This window comes from Cyprinodon variegatus, unplaced genomic scaffold, assembly GCF_000732505.1.
Source record: "Cyprinodon variegatus isolate N-32 unplaced genomic scaffold, C_variegatus-1.0 Scaffold324, whole genome shotgun sequence".
Lineage (NCBI taxonomy): Eukaryota > Metazoa > Chordata > Actinopteri > Cyprinodontiformes > Cyprinodontidae > Cyprinodon > Cyprinodon variegatus.
The window spans coordinates 467216-474730 of NW_015150777.1; the positions used below are offsets into that span (position 1 = coordinate 467216).

The 7515-nt window shown below is 37.7% G+C and overlaps 1 protein-coding gene across 6 annotated transcripts in view; it reads right to left on the minus strand.

Annotated features, from left to right (window-relative positions):
* Positions 1 to 7515, minus strand: part of crtc3 (CREB regulated transcription coactivator 3) — a 56331-nt gene that overhangs the window by 42646 nt on the left and 6170 nt on the right. The window lies entirely within an intron of this gene.

Here is a 7515-nt window from a genome sequence, read left to right on the forward strand (position 1 = left end):
GTTTAACTAATCTTTTCTGTATATCTTTATTTAATTAGGTTGGAAAAAAAAAAAAAAAAAAAAAAAAAAAGATGATAATATCATGGCTTTGAAAGGTTGTGATGGGTTGAGTGAGTCAAAACATTTGAGTTAAATGGAGGCACACTGCTCGCATGAGCGACATAATGGAACATTCAAAGTAAATAAGCCAGGGCAACAGGAAGAGAGCTTCAGTCTTCCACAGGTCTGCTCCATCATTGGATTTAATTTCTGGATGCCTGAAGGTCCCACATTCACATCTGTTTAAACAGTCGTCTGGATTTCTAACCACCATCTGAAAATCCTGGCCGTCCTATCATTCCGGAAATGGACGTGTTCTGTGACACAGAGACATAATTAAATATAAAGTTTGAGCTTTCTGCCTGAACCTACAATCAAAGTCATAATCCACAAGAACATTACTGCTGGATCAACGGGAGCTTTTTGCAGCAGGACGAAGGGCGGCCTCCACAAAAAAATCGGAACCACTTTGATAGAAACAAATTAACTTGGAAATATAAGTGCAACATCTTAGCTCCTATCCCTTCACCTTTCTTAGGGTCAACAATAAGAACACTATCCAGGGTAGGAAAGGAGCCCTGGACTACTATGCTAAGTCCAGACAGCATTCAGCTCAACGGTGTGGGGTTAAGCCACGTAACCCCAAACTGCTCTCCGGGCTCTGCATTTACCCCATCCCCTTGGATGGGGATGGGCTAAAAGAGGAGAGTTCATTTTGTTGCTCTGTACTTGTGACAGTTTAATGACAACAGAAGCAAAAACGGGGTGGAAACACACATGAATAATAATTGTCAAAACAAAAACTAAAGCCTTGTAGAAAACACAAGTCTTTTTAAATGTAGCCAATGGCTGAAGCTTTCAATGATAAAAAACAAAACATATGAAGGTGTGTATATTAGCGTGTGTCACACAGTGTACAAGTCACCAAATACCACGCCTTTTGTTTTTAGTTAACTCCATGACTGTAGACTATGGCTGTGTTCGAATTTATGGGATGTGTCCTTTGAAGGCCAGATTCAAAGGTCGATGACGGGATAACGCGGCGCCGAGGTCTGGTCGGATTCCAAGACTCATCGTTATGCAGCCAACAAATTCAGTTTAATATAATACAAGTTTGAACAGTTCGGTCTGAAATTAATGAAAAATAGTTGTCCTAATGGTTATTGAGTCAGATATGTGGCGGGTAATGTTTGATTTATCTAAAGGTTTTATCTGTCACTGTGTAAATGAGTTTGACTGTAATTTAAGGACAGATTCTAATATATCTGAAGTGTGGGAACAATAAATCTGATATGATTTTTATTTTTTCATTTCTATTTTGCACAATTTGCTTAAGTATTCTTTGTTGTTGAATATAAGAGATTTTGCTGATATATTTTTTATACATTCATTGTTTAGATTTACTTGTATCTTTCTACCACTTTTATAGAACAGAAAATCTCTTTATTCCGCTCCAATGGGGAAGTAAAAGAATATTGAAAAAAAGATGCTCACACAAATGTGGACCTTAGGAAAATGTTTAAGAATGACATAATAGGGAAGAGCTAAAATATAAACGATGAAATACTGTACTGTAATGTGTTTTAACAATATAAAACTGTGCACCTGGAGAATAAATAACCAATATACAGCTGTGGACATTTTTACAGTAATAGATTAGACATTAGAGATGTGCAAAATAAAATGACAGCAGAATGTTATTTTACTGACTAAGGTTTTTATCATTACATTGGCTTTTATTTGTTCATGCTCTCGGTGGTTGTCACTTTTATTCCACTATTTATTCACATGAGTGTAGTTTTGTCCACTTTACAATAAAAAAAAGAAAAAATATTAAAAAGAAACAGTTTTGAAAAGTTCTGTTTTCATTATTTTCCTGCTTTGTGAAAGCCAACGGAAGGCTAGACCTGTTTGAATTCACTGCCAAAACTCTTCCGGGCTCCTTATTTTCACAGGCTTCAAACGATCCAGTCCAGGTAGACGGCATCCTTGGAAGACGCAGACCATGGCAAAAACAGCCTATACCTCCTGTCACACAGCTATCAAGGCGGCAAAATCCTGGATCAACACACCCCCAGTACTCAAATAGTGTTGAAATACTACCATAACCAAGCAACCAACAAAATAAATACCTTTCATTTTAAAGGTGTGTGAATTAAACACAAAATATTTAAAGATCAGTCAGATTTACATTTTACAGCAATTTAACTTTTTTATTTACACATTTGTACTGCAAATCACAAATTCAGATCACAATGAAAGGAAACGCTAAATTAATCTTTTAGTTTCTATGTTCAGCCTTAAAACTGTCTCTTCCAGCTGTGAGCAGCCAGAATCAGATACAAAATAATCCCTCTTCTGCACAAACAGCATCTAAAACCTATATGTCTCTGATGCCACTCATTAATAATTATGTTTTTCTATTAGAAAATATCCAACATAACATATAAGTTGTTTATTAGAATGCAAACTACCTGCTGCAAAAGAAACCAATGGAAGACCTGGAACTGTCTGTGAATCCAGACACTGTGGATGGTTTACTAAATCATTTGGTTACTGGTGTAAATATTAAACCATCGAGTTCTAATCCCTGTGCTGTGCCCTGACCGGCTTTACTTTCTCACTGAGGTCACCAACAGTTCACACTATGCATTCAGCGGCAACTCAAAACCACATCATTTGTGTCTGTCCATTGAATCCTGTCCCTGCAGCACAACATACTGACAAAATAATGTGAGAAGTGAGGACCAAGATAAACTATTTATATAAACACATAATGTTTTTAAATCTGTTGTGCAGTTTGCAGATTTGTATGAAGAGAAACAATCGAAAACAGAAAGAAACATTATGAAGGCAATGAGTTTGACATGTGGAGTTTTGGAATGATAAGAAGACTGGATGCTGATAGAGAAAGCAATGCAGTAAATTTGAGAAGTAACACTTCAAGGTTGTTTGGTTCTAATGCAACATCTCACATCTAAACTTTTTAGGAAACTAACAGATTTTTTTTTTAATGCAATCAAAAGACAAATTTCTCTTTTACCTTTTTCTCAAAAAGCACTGCAGACAAAGATAATGATGCAGAAGGTGTAAGAAAAAAAAAACTCAAATATGCAAATGCATATAGACTCAATAACTCGCAGGTTTCACCACATAAGTACAAGCTTCAGGGTTGGTGTCCATGTTTAAACTGTTCTTTGGAACAAGGACAATACTTTTTATGTCACAGAACGTTCCCTTCAGTACAAAACGCTTCTATCTACAAGTTAAAACAGAAAAAATGCTCTAAAAACTGTTTAAACTGTTTTTAGAGCAATTAAATTTGTGAAAACCAAACCGGCAACAACACTTAATCCGAGCAGGAAGGGGGCTTGCATGGGGTCTTTTCCACCTGTTCTCTCCCCTCCACCTGTGGATGGGACTGGGCCCTGGAGGTTGGTCATGGCTTGGCTGGGGATGCACCACACCACAGCTTGTGGTGGAGGTTGGTCTGGGGCGGTGTTTGGTGCTGGACCTGGACTACGCTGCTGCCCTCCTCCCTTTGGTGGCCCCCGATCCCAGCCCCCCCAATCCCAGCCCCAGCTCAAGCTGCCTGCCTGCCCCTTGGAGTAACCACAGGGTGCTGGTGCACGCCCCTGGTCTCACACCCCTCAGCTCTCATCCGGGTCCACCTTGGTTGAGACCGGCCGCCGGTGGAGCCCTTGGGCTCGCTGCTGGACACCTTAAGGACTGGGCCCTTAAGGTATCCAGTTGGACTTGGGGTGGTCTTGTCTGTCCTTCTCTGGTGGGTGTGGCCATCCCTACGCCTGCACTCCTTCTGCAGTCAGTGATCTGGGGTGCTTTTGGATATCTGGGAAGGGGTCGCCTCTTTTTCTGTCCTGGGCCCTGTAGGGCAAGTCCGGGGCCACCCACAGCTGCTGTTAAGCATATTTTCAATCGAAAGAAATGTTGTAAATCCTTTATACCCAAGCATGCCCATGCATAAATACCACGAGAGTAAGGTCCGGGTTTTCATGGATATACACTAATACTAAAATACTAGAGTAGTACCGATACTAGTATTGGGCGGGGCACCGATCCAACACTAAAATGGTGGTATCGGCGAGTACCAACAAATAGCGCACCGATACCATTTTGAGAGCAAAAAATGTATTCAACTATTGTCACCCATTCCAGGTAGGCAATAAAAAGTTCTACTGGATCACTTTGTCTTTTTCCTGCTTCACAAAGGTAGGCAGCAGATTGAAAAAACAATGATGGCAATTATTTTACATCCAAGTAGTATGCAGTTCTTCATATGTACACACACACACCTCACTTTTAAACAGAGAGTATCGGTATCGGCCAATACTGCACAGCCAGGTATCGGTATCGGGGCTACAAAATGGTATCGCGCAACACTACTAAATACTAAGCTGCAGCTACAGATATATAACACAATGAATAATACTGTGATCACCATAAGTTTTTCTTTCCAAAAACATGGATATCTAAGGGATATGTTCTGCTCTGGAAGCTTTTTTGATGTTTACTTTGGTTGTCTGTTGTCTGTTTTTTGCTGTCGTTATGTCCTCTGTTTTTCTGCCCTCTCCTCCTATACGGGTGTGGAAGCAAACTTCTAGGAGTTATTGTATTTCTTCTGCTTTTATTTTTGCCATTTTGTTTTATTTTCTCTGTTTTCTTGCACTCCTTCCTGTCTATCTCTTCCTCTCTCCCCTTATTACTTATCCACTCTTTTTTCCTCAGCTTCCTTTCCGTCTCGGATTTGATTTTACTCACAAAATAACTTTCGATAGAGTTTAACATACAAGCATCAAGCAGAACCTTATGGCAACAGTAATAATGGTCTGCTTTGGGAGGCAAATTGGTTGGGCTTTCATCTAGCTCCGGGACATCTATTCCCAGAGCTATACTGGCAAAACCGAACACAAAAAACGACAAAAAACACTTTAAACGGCTACAGATTATTTTGTGTTGATAACTGTTTGTTTTTATTTTTAAACATCACATTGCCCTAAACACTTAAGTGTTCCAGGTTTATTAAGGGTTGGAGCACTCTATCAGAACGGCACCACTTGTCCACGTAAGCATCATGATGCCGAGTGAGATTCAATATAATGTTCAGCACTAATTTACAGTGTGGAAACTAAACAGTCAGTACATGTTAATATGTCAACTGACAACTTTCTGTTGACCAATGGCCTTCAGCTATGGGCCCCCAGAGGCCAATGTCCAGCATGTTTTTCTATGGATCCATGCAAGACTACAAAGGATTCAAATTAATTATCTACAAACAGGTTTTGGGATAAGATTATGACACATCTGAGACAGATGTTTTAGAGCAGATACTTTTAAAAGTTAGAAAATAAAAGCCCATCTGAGTACACAGGTTGTTAACCTCTGGCACTTGGGATGCAAGAGCTCAATCAGAGGGAAATGAATAAACTGCAATGAATACTGAAACTCTAAAGGCTCAAACTACTTTTTAGATTCAAATCAGAAAATTCCGTACAGTTTGAAAGCAACACATGTACCCAGTTAGTTTGGTTTTCTTCTTTGTACGATCTACCAATCACAATCATTTATCAGTACAATAAAAGATTTATTTCATAAGTGTTTGTTAGATCAGCTTCCACGATAAAATCTACATCCACATCTATTTTACTAATAATCAATATATGTGAACTTGTGTTTTCTGTAATCAAGAAAGCTTCAAAGCTTAGTTTGTTTATCACCCTAATACAGATGTAAACAACACAAAGAAACAAAAACAAGATTGGTGTGTAAATTCTTTTGGCCCATAACCAGATAAATAATAAAGGCAGGTTCAGTTTTAAATCCTGATTTATGGGGATCTACAGGGTAAACAAAAAAGACATTTTTTTTTTCTAACTCTGCATTCCTTTATCTGAGAGTTTCTCAGAGGGCAGCTAAAGAACCAGAAAAATCAATAAGTTAGACAATGGTTTAAACTGAAATGTGACAACTAAAAGATAAAGTAAACAAAAAGCAATTAAACAGAGACTAAACAAACCTACGAAAATATGCAGCATACATACTGCTATATCTGTGCTTAAATCTTCTGGTATCGGTTGCAAAATCCACTCACTCTTCTCTGTCACCATCATCACTTTGTCCTAATAAGTGAGCTGCAGCTCAGTGGCCACTGGTATCTGAACCAAGTGTTTGTATGTTGTCCAAACAGCCCAGGTAAGACACATTCATTATGCAACCAGGACTAGAATAGACTAGAAAAATAGAAAAATCCCAAATCTAAACTATGTATTCTTGATTCCACACCCCAGATTTAACGAGTGGGTCTTTGAGAGGCCGTTCAGTTCACAATCAGACTGAGGCAGTGGAAATTTATGGATTTAGGTGTCTTAGCACAATTTCATCTGAAACCTGCAAAACTCTGGCCCTTAAGGATCAGGAAGAGGGGGCACACTGCCTTTAGCTGGTCTGTTTGCATCGATGAGGCTGAAGTCACCATTTGGCCTCAGAATGCTTCAGTGCTTTATAAAAATCCACAATCACTCTAAGGGTATAAAGGATGCATAAAGCTGGAAAGTCACTGCTCTATCGGTAGCTCGATCAGTTTTACTCAGTTTCATTTTGAGTTTTTATTGTTTATAATTAAATAGCTTTATGACTACTATCTCAGCCAGTTCTAGTTTGGGTATGAGATTTTCATTTTTATGGGGCTCCCTGATTAAATAAATGCAAATAAATAAATAAAATGCTAGTGCCTGATAGTGGGGGAAGGCTTTTTATCTCAAATACTTTCTTAGTTAATGCTTTCAAGTATCTTTGCTACTTGATACTTGAAAGCATTAGCTTTCAAGTATCAAAGTCATAATTTGGAAACCATTTATTATCATTTTTAAAAGTAACTGTAATGTTTAGCGTGTGAAAAGGTAAAAGCTGAATGTTTTTTGCTTCAGAGGAGAATATTCTCTGTTTCCATTGTATACTGCTATACAGATGAGACCATCATATTCTGTTATAACGTAAAGGAGCCATTAGTCTGAATAAAAAGACTACAAGTCAATTAAATATTAAACCATTTTATTTCTACACTTTATAATTTTGTTTGAACCTAAGCAAAATCTTGCCATCATATGAAAAATATTTTTTTTAACATACTTCTATGGGCTTTATTCCAGCATAATTCAGAGAAACGGAATGTCTGACTTTGTTTCAAAAGGCCAGAGTTTTGTAAATACAATAACGTTTTGTTTCATTTAACTATAAAGATAATGATAACAGAGCGTATTAAATTTAACAACATAATCTCATATCATAATATTATATGACATTTATGCAACAGAGATGTGGGAAAAAGGGGATGCTTCTTCCATTTCTCCTACTATTATTTTAAAAATAAAGGATTTAATATAGAGTAAAAAGCTGTTTTACAAAAAAAAAAAAAAAAAAAAAAAGCGAAAACTAAATACAGTTAAAAAGTTGTAAAAT